This window comes from Ahaetulla prasina, chromosome 6, assembly GCF_028640845.1.
Source record: "Ahaetulla prasina isolate Xishuangbanna chromosome 6, ASM2864084v1, whole genome shotgun sequence".
Lineage (NCBI taxonomy): Eukaryota > Metazoa > Chordata > Lepidosauria > Squamata > Colubridae > Ahaetulla > Ahaetulla prasina.
The window spans coordinates 64,071,490-64,090,436 of NC_080544.1; the positions used below are offsets into that span (position 1 = coordinate 64,071,490).

Consider the following 18,947-nt stretch of genomic DNA (forward strand, 5'->3'; position numbering starts at 1 on the left):
ACAAGCTGCAGAGGAGGGAGCACCTCCCGGTCCCAGCCCTGGCTCCATGCCCAAGTAGGCTGCAGAGGAGGGAGCATCCCCCGGCCCCAGCCCTGGCTCCATGCCCAGGCAAACGGAGCAGCTAGACCCCTCCCCCTCCTCCACAGCATGTGAGCCTGAGGAAAGTTTACTTCCAACAACAGCTGATTGGAGTGACCCTCGCATCAGAAGATTGGATAGGCGGAGGCAACAGAAGGAAGGGAGGGGCAGGCCTTAATGAGTGCTGAGTCATGGAGCCACACCCCATGGCCTATATAAAGGATCTGCTTTCTGGCAGTCTCTGAGTCAGGCAAAGTCAAACTTATCTTGCTGAAGTCACTTACTGGTCTCCTGCCTGCTCTGAGGACTTTGCTAGGACTTTGGGCAGAGCTGCAGAGGCAAGCCTGATTCGGATTTCCCTGACCCGGCCGTCAGCAGAGGAGTGGGACATGACATCAGTCAGTGTCTAAAGTAGTAAAAGTAAATGGAAAAGTATGGTAAAAACAATCCTAAGGAAACAATGGTGTGCTCAGTTTAGGATGGTGGAAAAGATACCGAGAGTACAACATGGGTATGGAAACTCAAGACACATTTAAATTATATTAATTGGAAACAAGAGTTAATTCAAAAAATAGCCATCTCAAACACGTAGCTTTTTGTAAAAACTTTGAAAAATGGAACACTGTATGAAGTACTGTAACTACATCCTACAACATCTTGAGTCTCCAAAGACCTATGCAAGGGTCCTTTTTGTAGACTTTAGTTCAGCATTCAATACCATCATTCCAGACATTCTTCTAACTAAGCTAAACCAGCTACAGGTACCGGAACAGACTTGTAAGTGGATCACAAGCTTCCTAACAAACAGGAAGCAGCAGGTGAAGCTAAGCAAGATCACATCAAATACCTGTACAATTAGCACAGGGGCCCCCCAAGGCTGTGTGCTCTCCCCACTTCTCTTCTCTCTGTATACCAATGACTGCATCTCCAATGATCCATTTGTTAAGCTACTGAAGTTCGCAGATGACACAACAGTGATTGGTCTCATTCGAGACAATGACGAATCCGCATATAGACGAGAGGTCGAACGACTAGCCTTGTGGTGCAACCAAAACAATCTGGAACTGAACACACACAAAACCGTAGAAATGGTGGTAGACTTTAGGAGAAACCCTTCCATACTTCCACCTCTCACAATACTTGACAACACAGTATCAACAGTAGAAACCTTCAAATTTCTAGGTTCTATCATATCGCAAGATCTCAAATGGACAGCTAACATCAAAAACATCATTAAAAAAGGACACCAAAGAATGTTCTTTCTGCGCCAACTCAGTAAGCTCAAACTGCCCAAGGAGCTGCTGATCCAATTCTACAGAGGAATTATTGAGTCTGTCATTTGCACCTCTATAACTGTCTGGTTCGGTTCTGCAACCCAACAAGAAAAGCACAGACTTCAGAGGATAATTAGAACTGCAGAAAAATAATTGCTACCAACTTGCCTTCCATTGAGGACCTGTATATTGCACGAATCAAGAAGAGGGCCGTGAAAATATTTGCAGATCCCTCGCATCCTGGACATAAACTGTTTCAACTCCTACCCTCAAACGACGCTATAGAGCACTGCACACCAGAACAACTAGACACAAGAACAGTTTTTTCCCGAAGGCCATCACTCTGCTAAACAAATAATTCCCTCAACACTGTCAGACTATTTACTGAATCTGCACTACTATTAATCGTTTCATAGTTCCCATCACCAATCTCTTTCCACTTATGACTGTATGACTATAACTTGTTGCTGGCAATCCTTATGATTTATATTGATATATTGATCATCAATTGTGTTGTAAATGTTGTACCTTGATGAACGTATCTTTTCTTTTATGTACACTGAGAGCATATGCACCAAGACAAATTCCTTGTGTGTCCAATCACACTTGGCCAATAAAAATTCTATTCTATTCTATTCTATTCATGTAATTAATAGTTTCCAATGAGGATTTTAATAGCATCAAATTGTTATTGTTTGTATGTTTTATAAATCACTTTAACACTCTTTATTCCTGACCATATGTAAAAGTCTGAAATTTAATTTCAGGTACAAAAAGGCTAAAATACAACGCCGGCTTAGTGCATAAGATATGGCAACATTGTAGATGTGAGCCGATTCCTCTCTAAAATTCTTTTAGAATTCTATTTTCCAGGTCAGATTGTATTTCAATACAGTCCTTTGTTTGAGGCTTCAAGGGCTCTGAAAACATGTAGCTTTCTCAAGGGCTGGGGCAGTATTCTAAGGAGCTATACTTTACTGGGGTTTCAGCCAGGTCTTCCCCCAGCACTACTAGTTAAATAGACAGTGAATTGAGTGGGATTCATGATGAGAGACATCTGGGCTCTGTTTCATATTCAGTGACTTCATCATTGAAAATTCAGCAGGGTTCAACTTTTGACTGGGTTCAGTAAAACCCGAGCTAGTTGCTCATTTAGCAGAAGAGGCACAGGTTTCTTTCTCTCTCTCACACACACACACACACATACATACCCAATACTTAAGCACAGTATGTCATGATGCTTCTGCTGAATTAGATGCTTCATGGGTCTAATTTTTTTATTACAGAAAAGCCACTTTCAAGGAGGTCAAGAGTTTTGGAGGCTCTGTGTTTGTGAAGGGAGAGGGAGAAATTTTACTTGGCATTTTTCTAAGTCGTCCATCCTAATAGACTACCAGCACGTATATTATGAAAGTCCTGTTCTTGTTGGGCTGTGAGGGCATCTGCTACCTTAAAGCCTAAGGTGGGCTTGGTGATATCGGCTTGGTGATACAATTCTGAGGTGGGTTCACTAATCATTTAAGATCCTGAGCCAAAACCAAATAAGGTAACAAAACAGAGCTGAAAGAGTCATCCAGGGAGTATTTATTTATGCCTGAGGCATTGAGCAAGAAAATCTCCTCAAGGGCTTAAGACAAGGATAGATGTTTTAGTATCTGAGCACCACATTTAATCATAGCGTGGATTTGAAAACTGGAGCAAGTGAGGGGAATATCTAATAAATGTGGTCGAGTAATATGCAGGGGCCAAGCCAAGGTTTCCTGTTTCTGAAGTATTATAAGCTTGTTTTTTTAGAGCAGGGGGTCTCAAACTCGTGGGCCGTTGGCCGGATGTGCCACATGCTGGCTCCGTCCCCGCCCAGTTTAGCAGAGGAGGGAAAAGTTATGATATGTCACGTGACACTGCCGTGATGCATTCATTTGACACTCCTGTTTTAGAGTGTACACCTATGTTATCGTGAATTTTATGCCTTAAAAATGATAAACAAAACCCTGCATGATCAGAGAAAGCTGTATGCTGTCCCCAAACCTAAAGTTTTGAACCTCAGCATTATCATTCCTGACTTATAGGGAAATGAAGTTCACACATACAATGTTTCCTACTGTCATCAAAGAGTAAGCACTTACAGAAGTTGTAAATAGATTATTTATTTATCTTGTTGAGATTTCTTACCTCCACACTAAAATCTGGCATCTGCTAGTTTTTCAGTGCCAACTTGCCCAGGTAGTCACAATTGAATAGAAGGTTACACACACACACACACACACACACACATATATATATATAAACTTTGACCAAAGTTCTTGGTCTAAATATCTATCACAGGAAAGAGTGAATTATTTCTTTCCAATTTTAATATTTTATTCTTAATTTTGACACCATTCTAAAAGGGTACCTTTCTTATCTCAAGCATTCTGATTTGACAAGAGAGTCTTTTGCAAATGCCATGAGCTCAGAACATCAGTGGCATTCCCTCCCAAAAAATTAGACATTCCCCACTTACTTTAAATTGAATTTCCATTATGTTATGTATTAACTTGTAACAATTTACTGAGAAAAAGATTTCAGAATCTGACTTGCATCGAACAGGCTGATCAGTCAATTGCTAATAAACTTTGGATGCTCTAGAACAGAGTCTCCAACCTTGGTCCCTTTAAGACTTGTGGACTTTAACTTCCAGCTTTGCTGGCTGAGGGACTCTGAGAGTTGAAGTCCACAAGTCTTAAAGGGACCAAGGTTAGAGACTCCTGCTCTAGAACAGTGTTTCACAACCCCAGCAATTTGAAGATGTGTGAAATCCAGATCAGCTGGGGAATTCTAGGTATTGATAGCCATACAGTAAATCTTCAAATTGCTGAAATTAAGAAACAGTGCTCTAGAACTACAAGTTAATGGATTTTCTATTGTTGCTTTGTCCCTATTATTTCTGGTGGTTAAGCTAAAGTTCAGGACAAATACACACCTGTCAAAAAAAAGGGCTTTGTCTTATATAAAAGGAGACAGAAAAATTTCCAATTAATTTGTATTTTACTCTGTTTTAATAGCTAAATATCATGCTATTACCATGATAGATGCTTAGTTAATAGCCTGCAATATAAAATGTTCTCCTTTTAGCCCATGGATTCTGGTATAGAAAAAATAATTTTACAGAGGTGATAGAGACCTAGATAGGTACAAATGCTTAGTGTGAGATTCTTGAACCCATTGTAGTTAGATTGATGCAAATCCGTTATGATTCTGTAGCATTCAATATGAAGATGCCAGATTCGATGTCTTAGAGCCTGGGTGGTGTAATGGTTTATGGCATTGGGTTTAAGAATTGGGAAGATCCAAGTTCAGGTTCACTCTCACAAAGAAATTCAATGAGTCAGTCACACTCTGACCAAGACCAAGATATTTGCAGTGGGAATAAAATGAAAGAAGATTTCCCCATGGATTCCTAAGAAAAAGTAGAGGTATAATAAAAATAAATTATATGGCGTGCATAACAACATGGAAAGAGGGCCCATTGTAATGTTCTATATGGAAATGGGAACACGTCTCTTCTGATGCTGGCATTAGAATAAATTAAGCTAAATAATTGAGCTCAGTGCAATTTGCATAATTTATTTATAAAGCTTTCCTTAGCAGAACTATGATTTTTTTTTTGCTGCGCTGATCTATGCTAGGACAAGTCTTTTAACCTTCAGTCTTGATCACTAAACTAGAAATAATAATGCCTTACTTCAAAAGCACTTGGCCCCTTTTAAAAGTACCATAGAAGTCATTAGCAATAAGAATCTTATTATAGACCCACCTCAGTGGGAGCTGATCATTTAGTCTATTGGTGTCACATGGCAACAAGGTTAGCTGAGTGCAGAAGGCTGATCCAGTCAAAGTCAACTGCCATTAATTACTTACAACAGAGTAAGAAATGTGTTTAACTTGTGCTTAAGTGCTTTATTGGATTGCAGGAGAAAAAAAGCTTCTGTTTGAACAATCAGGGATTAATATGGTCAGATTATGGTGAAGAGAAAAAGGGCTGGTAAGGGCAGGCTGCAAAAAAATGAGGTAAATACCTCAATCAATGCAAAGGTTAGAACTATGGTTCTCTATTGCTAGTACAGAATCAAAGTGTATATGTACTCTGAAATTATATACCGTAGTATTTTATTGTTCTGGAGATGTTTCAGAAGATAGATTGCTTTCCTCTGCATTCCAAATTGCAGCCTTCAGTTTTCTCTTTGATGAGTGGAACCTTTTAAAGGGAGTGTAGCATAGTCTTTGATCTTTTACTGTTGTTTGCATGCGTGCAGCCTTTGCATTAAGGTTTTGCATGCAAAATTGATGCTAACATAACACACTTCATCTACTGCAGTGTTTTTGAAATGGGAATTTTGGGAGTTAAGAAGTCCATCTTTAAGCCAAGCATCATAGAATGGATCTCTGTCTTTCCTATCTCTGTATTATGATATTTTTGACTAGAATATCCAGTTAAAATATTTTCAGCTCAGAGATCACAAGGGTACAAATAGTCCTGTTTTCTTAGTAGCTATGAAATGCACCACCTCCACAGAAGGAAATCTTCACTGAACCCTGATACAGCTTTCCCCACCTTAGAGATCTAGAACAGGGTGTCAAACTCACAGCGTCATGGCGTTGTCATGTGATGTATAGGAACTTTCCCCCCCTTCACTAAACCGGGTGTGCCAGCATGTGACACATCTGGCCTATGGGCCGGGAGTGTGACAGCCCTGATCTAGACCATGGTTGTGAAACTTGCACCATCACATTGTCATCACATAACGTTTTGCGTCATTTTTCCCATTCACAGAGCTAGGGTGGGCCTGACCTGCACATGATGCATCTGGCCCGCTGGCTGCCAGTTCGACACTCTAGATCAGCGGTTCTCAACCTGTGGGTCGTGTCCCTGTTGGGGGTCGAATGACGATTTGCCAGGGGTCGTCTAAGACCATCGAAAATATGGGAAGTATACTTGTGAGTCAAAGAATCGTGCTCCAATGGTTGACTCCACAAGCCAGCTGCAGGCTCTTCAAATCACTAGCCGAATTCAGCTTCAGGCGCGATGAATTAAAAAAGAGAGAAATCTTTGCTCTGATGTCTCCCTCTCAAGCCAGCTGCAATCACTCCCAATCGCTAGCCTAATCTGGCTTCAGGCGCAATAAACTTAATAGGGGAGGAGTCTCCGCTTTAATGCCTCCGTCCTCAAGGCAATTGCAAGCAGTTCAGATCGCTAGCCAATACGGCTTCAGGCGCAATAAATTCAAAACAAAAATAATTTTACGGTTGGGGTCGCCACATCGTGGGGAATTGTATTAAAGGGGTTGTCACATCTTGGGGAATTGTATTAAAGGGGTCACCACATTGTGGAGAATTGTATTAAAGGGGTCGCAGCACTATAAAGGTTGAGAACCACTGCTCTAGATCTAGTCCTCCCATCAATTGCAAATAATTCTTCTATTGGAAAGACTTCCAGGGTTTGAGAGGATCTGTTTACTGGCAATCCATTGATTTTGAAGTCTTTATTGTAACTCTTAAATGACACAATTTCCTGACATCATTACACACTTAGACTTTGCTTCTAGTCATCACAGCCACCTGATTGAAACAGTCTTGTAAATTACTACTACTGCAGGTGTATTTATATATAACTCTTTAACATTGTCAGAGTAACATTCTCTCTTTTAAAAGCAAATAACAAATTTCTTAGAATTTCTGCCTTCCTTTGGAAACATTTATCCAAACAGCAGGGAAAGGAAAGTGCTTCTACTTTTGCAATTTGCTTTTACGGGATGGAGGGGAAATGTTAGAATTTAGACAAGTGTTTGCGAAGTCAATGCTACATTATAAACATTCTCATGCAGAAACATGATCAAACATGACACTGCACTGGACTTTTCTTTTTCTTTTGTCATATTTCATAAATGCTAAGATATGATATAGTAAGCTGCAGATTAAATCATCTGCTTGCCTTTAAGATAATTCTGTTGAAAGCATAGTAAATGCTGTCCTACATCTGCTTTAACTATTTCTCAATTAATTAACTAATGACCATCATATTAACAGTTAATCTACATTATGAGCACTGTACAATGTAGGGAATCATACTGTCTTGCAATCTGTGGAAAATTGATTCCTACAATGATATTAAACTCCTAGCCCAAAATATTTTTTTCTTTCTTCCCTTTACTCTTTTCAAACAATATCTAAAGAATATCCATTCTCCAAATCAATTGAGGAAGTGTTCATTTGTGAATTTAACTCATTCTTCCCTTTAAAATTGTAAAGTTTAATCCCACTCATGGCTAAGAAAGAAGGATTTTACTGCTGCCACTAGCAAATGTGCCAGAAATACCATTAACTGTAACAAAGTTCTGTTGGAGAGGATTTATGAGAGGTGAAGCTGCGAGTCATAAAATTAGAAGTGTCTAATCCCAATAATATCTATTCATTAGGAGCCCTATTTATGCTGATAGGGACTCCCATCTAATTAAGTATGTACAGGAGTTCTCTTTCAGACACCAGAATATACTTTAGCGATCTTCTGTCCTTATCCCTGCTTCATTAAACTTTTTCTTTCAAAAGAACCAAATTGCATACTGTATTATAGACATGGCTAGAAGGAGCTGTTCTTTCTTTCTTCTCCTTTCTTTTATAATGTAAGCCCAGGAGACACTTCAGCACTTGGGGCTTTGTCTGGCAATAAAGGAATTTAATTTTTTGTCCTCTGCTGTGCCCTCAGTCAGGTTTGGGTGCCTCTTATTTGCCAATTGTATTGCAAAAGGTGATCCATTTGCTCCATCCCCCACTCCCTATTGATCTTTGCACATGGCTATATGAAGCCTGAAGTCCTGAGCTTAGGGTTTCAGCTGTGGAAAGTGTTAATGAAGCTCCCTGGGTATTCATTTTTTTTCTCCTTTTGGGATTTGTGCGTGTAAGAGAAGGCGGCATGTGAGAGACAAAGACATACACAGTATTGCCTTGAAAGATATTCAAATATTGCATACTGAGCTGTATTTCAAACATTATCCTTACCATTGCCATCATTCCTAAAAAAGAATGTGCACAATCTTTCGGAAATTTCTCACTTAGAACTAATGAAAAGATTAGGTTGCTCTCAACTGTCATTTTTGGAAGTTCCAATCTTATGAAATAGGGTGAAATATCAATATTTAAACATGTGTGATAAAGTCTTAAAGTCTTTATCAACATGTGTGATAAAGACCCTCGCATCCTGGACATAAACTGTTTCAACTCCTACCCTCAAAACGACGCTATAGAGCACTGCACACCAGAACAACTAGACACAAGAACAGTTTTTTCCCGAAGGCCATCACTCTGCTAAACAAATAATTCCCTCAACACTGTCAGACTATTTACTGAATCTGCACTACTGTTAATCGTTTCATAGTTCCCATCACCAATCTCTTTCCACTTATGACTGTATGACTATAACTTGTTGCTGGCAATCCTTATGATTTATATTGATATATTGATCATCAATTGTGTTGTAAATGTTGTACCTTGATGAACGTATCTTTTCTTTTATGTACACTGAGAGCATATGCACCAAGACAAATTCCTTGTGTGTCCAATCACACTTGGCCAATAAAATTCTATTCTATTCTATTCTATTCTATTCTAAAGATTGTAACAACTACTTTATAATATTATTTTTTCCTTCATTTCCTCTGTTTTTATAAAATAAGCACAGGAAATCCTTAAGACAACACCCAACTTGATTTTCATCCCTCTGCCCTTTTAGAAATAGTCCAGTTTTTACAATACCTGGAAATAGTTGCATGGAAATCTCTTTATACAAACATCTTATCTGGGAACTTGTAGCCATATAATTTGGTGATAGTGGAAGGTTAGATTGGAGCTTTTCTAACCTAAAGGACTAGTTGTCAGAACAGAAGTGTTTTCAGAAAGAAAGCAAGAAAGAAAAGAATACACACAGTGGTTACAGTTTTCATGTTAAACAGCACTTCCTTATTAAATAATTAACCAGCTTCAGCCTCAAAACTACTGACCTGAAACATGACATGCCACCAGGGGCACAAGTCTCTGTCAAGTCAGGGGCAAATCTGAGAAGCTCTGTAAAAGTCAGCAGTGTGTTTCCCAATGCATTTTAGTTCTTCATTGGACTGCTGCATTGAAGCTTTGCCTTGAAAATGTTTCTAAATGTGCTTTGTAATAGAGAAATTTTGGTGCAGTGGCTCTCTGTAGACAAGTAATTGTATTTTTATATGTGCATCAGCATTACTCTGAATCTTCTGCTGAAGAATCCATTTTGTTCTAGAGAAGTTGAGGATGGGAGCTTTGCATAAATAAAAACAATGTTCCAGGTGGTAGCCGGGTGTGTGTATGTCTCTGTGTGTGAGTGTGTATGTGTGTTTCATTCTGATTTTGATCATTGATTAATAAACTAAAGAGAATTACTATCATTAAAATTAACATATGTAAAATGCCCATTTGGCTGCCATATCATCACCTAACTAGTTTGCCTACAAAGAATAGATACCAAAAGTATAGCGGTGTGGGAAAAATTTCTTCCTGAAATATTTCCAAAATAGTCCAAAAGAAGTCTTGTGTGCTAGCAGTTCCTTGCCTTTCAAATTGTGCTAATTGTCCCACATAACTGGAATCTCTCTAGGGCTTCTTTTGATCTATAGGCTAGCATTAAGGATTTGTTTACCTGTCCCATTAAAGTTTGTGTACAGAGCCATTAAGGGCTTTTTGCTCCTTGTTTTCATTCTTACAGTCATCCTTTTTGATAACTTCCATGATTTAGGGAAAGTAGAAGTCTCTCCACTCCTGTCCAACACTGTACCCCACAACTATATACCATCTCTTATGTACAGACTGCACTTCTGTTTCCTTGAAGGTAGAGAAGGTAGAATTCATGATCTGCATGTTTAGTCTTGAGAAAGACAATAGGATAGCAGTTTGTAATTATACTACATAGAAGAAGATCAAGAGCTATTTATCATTTCAGAGAACGGGATACCAAAAGCTCCCCCACCCATGTTGCCCACCAGACAGACAGATGTAAGACCCATTTGTGAGTTTGGCTTTCAGGAACAGATGGGACTGCTATTTCTGTACCAGCTTTCCTGCTGTGTAATGGCATACTGTCAGCCCTCCCAAGTAAACCAGATAGGTAACACAACTAAAGTAACTAATTCAACTTCATTGTAAAGCTGTATTAACAAATATTGCAAATCTGAAAGTACAAATATCCTGCCACCCATTTTAACAAACTGAACAATTAAGGAGGGAACTTCCTTTATTCTTTCTCTAACCATTAAGACACTGAAGGTTCTTGCCTTTCTTGTCTGATTGTTTCCTTGGCAGCATCTCTTTCCCTTGTTTTCCAAGATCATCCACAAGCTCCATTACACATACGTATCTGTACAACTTGATTCAGTTCTTAGCCTGGCAGTTTTCTTCAGGTTGCCATCTGGAGTGACAATTATAGTCCTATTCCAAATTATCAAGAGTTTAACACACAGTGTGGAGCACATGTTAGATCCGCTTTATTTAATTTCAGGACAGTGGTGACATGATCTGGAATAGGAAGATGTTTTTGTTTGTCTTTTGTCATGGAAAGTTACTCTTTGATTGATTAGAAGTTCTTCTTGCCCTCTCCCTACTACAGAAAGGTAGATCTTATTCATCCAGTCTATCCCAAGTCTGGGTTCAAAGGGCACTGGGGGGGGGGTGAATTTCCAAGAATTTGGTGCACAGTTTGTCTGAGGGCTTAGTAATGTATGGAATGAGAGGGTGGCAATGACTTTAGACTGGATTGTGCCTGCATAGCCTTTTTCTATCAGTTCTGGAAGCTTCTGAGTTTGTTTGTTTATTTGTTCGTATGTTTGTTTTCTGGGAGATGAAATAGCAGAAGAAAAATGCTGGAGAAAAATGAAGAGCAAATACAATTTGACATTGGTAAGTGCCTTTGTTACACTGTGGCAATAAGAGTTGCAAAACAGAAGTATTTTGTTACTCTTTTTGCTTCTACAGACTGCTTGCAGCAGCCTTTTTAAGGTGATTTGCTCCTTATTAAGGGACTGGGTCAAATAATCACCCCCAGGCCCATAATGAGAATTTTTCATGGATTTCTCAGATAACATTACGGGATTTACAGTAATTGGACTGTAGAATTGGACTCTGGTTGTTCAGCTCTTACGGTTGGATGAACTCTAGTCTGACATGATTGGGCTGGAAACTGGATAGGGTCCTTAGAGTTGTGAATGTATCCATCTGCATTTTAAATACATTTTACTACTGGTAGGATAAGGCCTCTTGGAAGGTAGCAAGTGACTGGATCCAAGCAGTGAAGTCATCTTTAAGAAGACAATAGTCCTAGATCCGTGATTCGAACCTATGGCACGTGTGCCAGACACAGCACACAGAGCCCTGTCTTATGAGCACATGCACAGTCACCCCAGCCCAGCTCCAATTGCGTTTCTCCATTGCATTTCAATCAATTCCAACTTCTCGTGAAAGAAAAAGATCTCGTGAAGTTGGAATTGATTGACTGAACTTTTATACTCACATGCTTCACAATGGGGGAGACGGGGTCCCATCCTCCTCCTGAAGCCCATTATGATGTGGAGCCACAATGCGACCCTGCGTCATTTTGGCTCTGCAAAAAAAAGCAGTTTCTTTTCCTGCAGAGCTGCCAGTGTTGGGATGCCCGCCTCCCTGTCAGCCAGCTGGGCTTCTTCAGGCACTTAGCTTGGACACCTATTAGCTCCACCCCACCCTCCGCCTCAGCGAGTGGCACACAAAAGTTTAGCTGGGCTCCTCAAGAGATAGAGTTTTCAGGGGGCCAATCTAGTACCCGGGCTGGCTACAACACAAATGTTCATTCTCGGCTTTGAGATTCCTAGTTGCATGGGCAGCAAAGATAGGTTTTCCCCCCTGCGCATATCCAGAAGACAAAACAGGAAAAAGGGGCGGAGAAAAACAGTCCTGTTGCCAAGGTATGCGCAGGTTGGAGGGGGATAGAAATTCCAACTTCAGCCTCCTGGTGCAGCACAGGACTTTAGGCAAAGGCTGGAGGGAAGCACTGCTGGCTCGCTCATGCTCTCTCCCTCCCCAGCCTAGCTTGATGCAGGCAGCAGTGCAGTTCACATTGCCCTTTGCAAGCACACTGTCGGTAAAGCTGGATGCCAGTGAGGATTGACTTTTTGCCTAGCTTTGTCCAGCTGTTGGGGGAGAAATAGATAGGGGCCTGGGGAGGAAGCCTAGACTGGGAAAGCTGGCTGCGAGAGGAAGAGAAGCTGAGTGAGCCGGACTCAGATGCTTCCTGGGTCCCCTCGTCCCACAAGCAGCAACTTCTCACTCAGCCCCCTTCTTCACACGGGATCGCCCAGCAGCGGGAACAGAGTGCAAGAGGGAGAAGGGGGTAGCAGTGGCTGCTAGCATTGAGGGGAGAGTGCCACACAGAAACGGGAGCATACAGGAACGCCACCCCCTTCTCCCTCTCCGTTCCCGCTGCTAGGCGATCCCATGTGAAGAAGGGTGCTGCCTCCCTCCTTGAACTCTTGGCATCCATCAGTACTATCGACATAGTATCCTTCTGGATCACTTCAGGATTTGAAAGTGGGGGACATAGTGTTGCAGTAGTTCTTTTCATCTCCTGCTGGAGAAGGTTCTAGTTAGCATTCATGGGGAGAAATCCGCTCGCAAAGCCTTTGTTCTGGGGAGTGCCTCAGGATCAAACATTACTTTCAAATTTTTTAGACTAACCTACCATTGGTTGACAAGAACAACACATTCAAGTTCATTGTTCCAAGTATAATCTGAATTGACGTCACTTTAATCTTCATTATTCAGCTCTTTATCAAGATAAGTTATTAGTTTTGAAATCACAATTAATTTGTCCAGCTGCAACCGCATTCCCCCCACCCAATCCAACCAATAAATGCTTAAGTTGTGTAAATTGCCAAGAAACGTTCTCAAATTAATCAAATCTAGTGGTAAGCTTGAAAAACATTTTTAAAATTGCTTTATCCAAATTAAGCTGCTCCAAAATAATCATATTATGATAAACCTGGGTTACTTTCCCAAAATGCTGTGTTTTATTGGTTGGGTTCACACAACAAGTTAAGCTATAATAGACAAGGCCATGTCAGGGCAAGGCTTCATTTGATACAAAGATCCAGGTCCCTTATCATTTTTGTTTGTTTTAATGCTGAAATTGAATTTGGATTGGATTCTTGCTCTTATAGCACATGTGTGTACCTTATTTTATTTGTAAAAGCTGCCATTCAGCTTTGATATGATGAAATTACAGAAGCTGCAAGTAGGCAGTAAGAGCTCACATGAATGCTGTGGAAGGAATGGGCTTTCATTCTCACATAGGGTTCTGCCACTTTAATATATATATGCAATACTGTTTGCCTGAAAGTATTCCCAGCCAGCCACCCCCAGTCTTCCTTCCCATAAGTTGAAAATACATCAGGACAAAGCATTTCAACCCATTACATTTGTTGGGATGTTCAAAGAGACAGGGACCAAAAGGTCTCCCGAGACAAAAGCATCTGTGGGTTGTTTCTTCCACACCATCACCTGGACAGTGTTAGGTCAGTCATTGCTAATGGGAATTATTTCTGCTGCTGAACTACAACATGATGAGGAGAAGGATTTCCCCCCCCCTTTTCCTTCATTTGAAAGAAATGAAAATGAAACATGGATGCTTCAGACAACACTTAGAACTTCCCCCTTGCTGCCAGAATTTGCTTCAAAATACTGTTGATCTTTCTTATCTTTCTGTGGAATTAATTCAGCTAGGATTTTACATGTGTCTTTTATCCTGCCAGACTGCTGTATCATCTCTTTTTAATTACAGATATAAATTCTGTTTACAGCTAAGGGATTTAAGAACAACTCTATTTTTAAATAACTAGGGATGTGGTATTCAGGGATATGGTATTCATAACTGGCTTCTTTACGATATGGTAGAAGACTTTCTATCTACCGTCTCCTATGCTTGTTATACTGAGAGAGAGACCTATTGGAACAAGAAAGACAACTTTGCCTTTGCATTAATATACAAGTAATGCTGTATATTATGCCTTCTGTCTTGTATTAGTTAGGTTCATACATTTCTCTAAGATGTATTGTGATTTATTTCTGGTTTTATATAATGTGCTATGATAGTAACATTAAAGTTTATAAACCACATTTTAAAGTTTAGTGTGAATAATAAATGTTCATGCAGCATAAAACAGGAGGATGTTTTTTTAAAAAAACTGAATCTATACATTTCATCTGAGAATTTGGAACTCTGGTATGTTTGCTTAATCCTATTGTATAAATTTGGCTTTTTTAAAATTTGTATGTTGCCAAATGCTTGCTTATTAGAAAAAGTAACTGTTTTCCATAATTTTTGGTGAAATGGCTAAGGCATTTTGGTGAGTTACACTGACAATAAGATAACACCTCATTGTTCCATGTATAAATATGAGTAGCTTCTTTTCAACATTGGTCATAACCTTTCTCCCTGTCGGGGAAAACGGCCGTCAGGACTGGGTAAATCTCCTCGATGCTGATTGGACCGAGTCTTAAAATTAGTTGTTTGAGATCCCCGCCTACTCCTCTTTCTTTCCAGCTTTTTCGACTCGGTTAGCTTTGGACCAGTCGTGTTTTTTATTACTTCAGGCTTTAAAATAATTATTATTATTATTATTCTTATTTTTTTTTTTTTTCTTCTCTTTGTTGTGGATTTTTAATTGTTTCAGCGAAGAAGGGACTGGCTCCCGAGCCCGCTGAAGGCGGCCTCGGCGTTTTCTTATTTTTATTTTTATTTTTATTTTTATTTTTATTTTTTATTTTTTCGCCGGCCAGCCAAACAGCTGAGAGGCGCCCACGGGCGTGTTCCCCGTAGCGCGGAGAGCCGCGGCGGTGGTTAGAAGGAGAGAGAAACCACCGGCAGGCTCACGGGCAAGGCCCCGAAGCATTTTCGACGGCCGGCTCTCTATCTCTGGCTCTCAGTGCCTCAAGCCTTTCCGCCTCGCTCCCGTGCTTATTTTTCACTTCAGGGAGCTTTTTAAGCGGCGTTCGAAGCCAAGAGGCGAGCGGCCCCCCCCCACCCTCCATTTGGATCCTGCGGTTTGGAGGCTTTGGGAGCTGCACAGAGGCTATTGCAGGGCTGCAGTGAAGCCATCGGGCTGGCAAACAAGCGGCGGCCGGCGGAGCGAACGGCCTAAAAAAAAAAAGAGAGAGACATTTTATTGTGCCGCTTTAAGCCCAGCAGCCGGTTATCCAGCAGCCGGCTAGACGTGGAAGGCCTGAATCGCCTGCAGCCCCTTCAGAACAAAACTGTAAGTAGGCCACAGCGGCCCGGAATTGGCGGGAAGAAATTTCAAAATGGCGGACGCCATTTGCAACCAGCCGGAATTGCCAGCCCCAGCCCTAGAAGTCTCTAATCAAGACAACCCTGAGGAGGGCTCCTCTTCAGACCCTCGGGATTCACCTACCAGGGGCAGGAAAATGGCCAAGGGCAAGAAAGGGGCGCGGGCGGAGGAGAGGCGCCATAAGGCGCTCGAGAGGGCTTTCTCTAAGGCATCCAAGAGGGTTCGCAGATCCCCTTCACCTAAACAAAGGGGGAACAAGAGCACCTCCGACCCTCAGGCCCCTCCAAACCCAGATCTCAGTTCAATACCAATCCAGGGGTCTGGGTCTTGGTCCCCAGACAGATCATCTCCATGGCCCATGGCCCAAGCTGGGGTTGCCCCCTTGTTCCGTACGCTCTCGGAAATAGAACTTCAAAATATTGCTGACCCAATCCCAAGCCAATCAGACAATGTGATCCAGGAGCCAGGAGGGCCTAGGCAACATTCGGAGGCCACATTAACCCAGCTACCAGTTTGTCAGCTTCCTGATTCTTTGGGATTGATGATTCAACAGGCTATACGCCAGGAATTAGCTTCTCTCTTCCAAAAGGAATCTGCTCCCTCCGCAGCCCCCAAACCTCATAGCGTGGATAGAGTACGAGAGGCCTCTACTTTAAGTTCAGTCAGGCTCAGACCTCAGGTGGAACAAGCCAATGAGGGGGACAGCCAAGCATCTTTATCTGAAGAGGAGGATACCGGGGAGGCCTTGTCGGAAGACGAGGGGTTGGGGCCTGATCAACCTTCATTTGTGGGGCTCTTTAAACCTCATCTCTTTCGTTCTCTGCTGTTTAAGGCTTTAACAACCACGGGTCTTGGGGCGATTCAGGCCCCTCCGGCTGAGGCTCAGTCTCTGCCTAGCACCTCAACTAGTCTATTTGTGGAACCCACGGTGGTTGCAGAAACCATCCCTGCTCCAAAGATGTTTGTGGACGTGGTCCAGCGGCAGTGGTCTCATCCGGGTTCGGGCTCTAATCCCAACGCCACAGACAAAAAGTTTTATAATTGTGCTCCGGAGCTGGAGAATATTTTGCAGGTACCTACGGTGGATGCCCCGGTAGTGGCCCTGACAACGACATCTCATGTTACGGGTCCGGAGAATGAAGCTCTTCGTCCGGAAGATAAAAGAGCGGACCAATCCCTCGTCAAATCCCATCAGTCCGCGGCCTGGTCCATCAGGTCCTCCATAGCGTCTTCCTTTTTTAATAGAGCATCAATCATGTGGCTAAAACAGCTTCAGAGCCGCCTTGCAGCTTCAGACGTAAGAGCCCATCAGGATCTTAATAAGGTAATTGCAGCATTAGAATTCTCTGCCGATTCGACACTGAACGCAGCCAGGTTTTCAGCAAAATCTATCGGGTCCACCATCACTTCCCGCCGGCTTTTATGGCTCCGACACTGGCGGGCTGACACCAGGAATAAGTGGCGTCTGGCATCCTCTCCTTATGCCGGCTCACACTTGTTCGGGGCCTCTCTGGACCCGATCCTAGTAGAAACCAAGGACAAGAAGAAGGTGTTGCCATCCTTATCCCGCCGGGGAGAATTTCGTCAACAGCCGTACTTTCGCCCAGGGGCTTCTTCTTCTTCTTCTTCTTCCTTTCGTGGCCAGGAACTCGGAGGATCGGGGTTTCGTCGACAAAGGTTTTCTCCGTATAGAGGAAACTCTCAGAGGACCGATCAGGTTAGACCAGGGTCCAAATTCACCGCCCGTAAATCATTCCGAGGTGGGCGGGGTAAGCCTTTCAACCGTTTCAAATAATGCTGGGGAGGTTCTCCCCATTGGAGGCCGGCTGGCTTATTTTTCTGCCCAATGGGAGTCCTCCACTTCAGACAAGTGGGTCCTAGACACCATCCGTCTAGGTCTGGCCCTAGAGTTCCTGTCCACCCCCCCAACGGTTTTCTTGCCTTGCCCAACTTCCAACCGCAGTTCCAGCACTGCCCTCGTGGAGTCAGCGGTCAACCATCTTCTGTCTATTCGGGCCATCCAACCGGTCCCCATGGATCAACGAAAGCAGGGCTTCTATTCCAGGCTCTTCGTAGTTAGCAAACCGTCGGGGGGCTGGAGGGCTATTCTAGACCTTAAAGCTCTCAATAGGTACATTGTGTACCGTCGTTTTAAAATGCACTCCTTACGTTCCATCTTAGAGTGCATAAGGCTAGGGGATTACATGGCATCCATTGATTTAACGGAAGCCTACCTACACATTCCCATTAGACGAGACCACCGTAAGTTCCTCAGATTTTGCTTCAAGGGCGCTCACTATCAGTATAGGGCATTACCCTTTGGGTTGTCGTCGGCCCCCAGGGTTTTCACTAAAATCATGGCGGCTCTCCTGGCCCATATTCGAGGGACCCCGGTTAGGCTTCAGGCCTACTTAGATGATATTCTCATTCTCTCTTCTTCGAAGGAAAAAGCAGATAGGGATATTTCTTTGACCATTGAGGTGTTACAATCGCACGGGTTCTCGATTAATTGGGAGAAGAGCCACCTTATACCTTCGACTTCCATTGTTCACTTAGGGGCTCAGATTGATTCACAGAAGTCGATGGTCTATCTGTCGGCTGAACGCCAAAGTAGTTTAGCGGAGTTAGCCAGTATATCTAGAAGGTCTCAGTCAGTTCCCATAGAGCAACTTGCCCAGCTCCTAGGGAAGATGGTTTCGGCATACGATATAGTTCCATGGTCTCGTCTCCACAGTCGGCCCCTTCAGTGGTTCCTCTTGCCACACCAGAGGAGCCGATGCGGTCTTTCCAGACGACGGGTGCTCCTGCCACGGAGGTAGCCGACTCTTTGGCATGGTGGAATCCGGAGAGGGTGGCCAGAGGATCAGTCTTCAGGGAACCAGTGAGGACCGTTATCACCACCGGCGCCAGCCTGTCGGGATGGGGAGCTCATCTAGACCAACACCTGGCCCAGGGCAAGTGGAACCCATCGGAAATCTGCCACGGCATCAATTTTTGGAGCTGAGGCCATCCGTCTCGCTCTCTTAGCCTTCAAGACTCTCATCCAGGACGGAACGCCCTTATCCTCACGGACAATGTGACAGCGGCGCATATAAACAGATGGGAGGTACTCACTCGCCGTTGATGACGGAAACGCTCACCCTCGGGCATTGGGCGAATCACACCTGCGGTCAATAAGAGCGGAACATATTGCGGGGAGAAAATTGCACGGCGGACTCCCTCAGCC

At 42.6% G+C, this 18,947-nt stretch overlaps 1 protein-coding gene across 3 annotated transcripts in view; it reads left to right on the forward strand.

Moving 5' to 3' along the window:
- The window catches only part of HS6ST1 (heparan sulfate 6-O-sulfotransferase 1), a 220,052-nt gene that overhangs the window by 61,986 nt on the left and 139,119 nt on the right, over positions 1-18,947 (forward strand). The gene's annotated exons all lie outside the window — the stretch shown is intronic.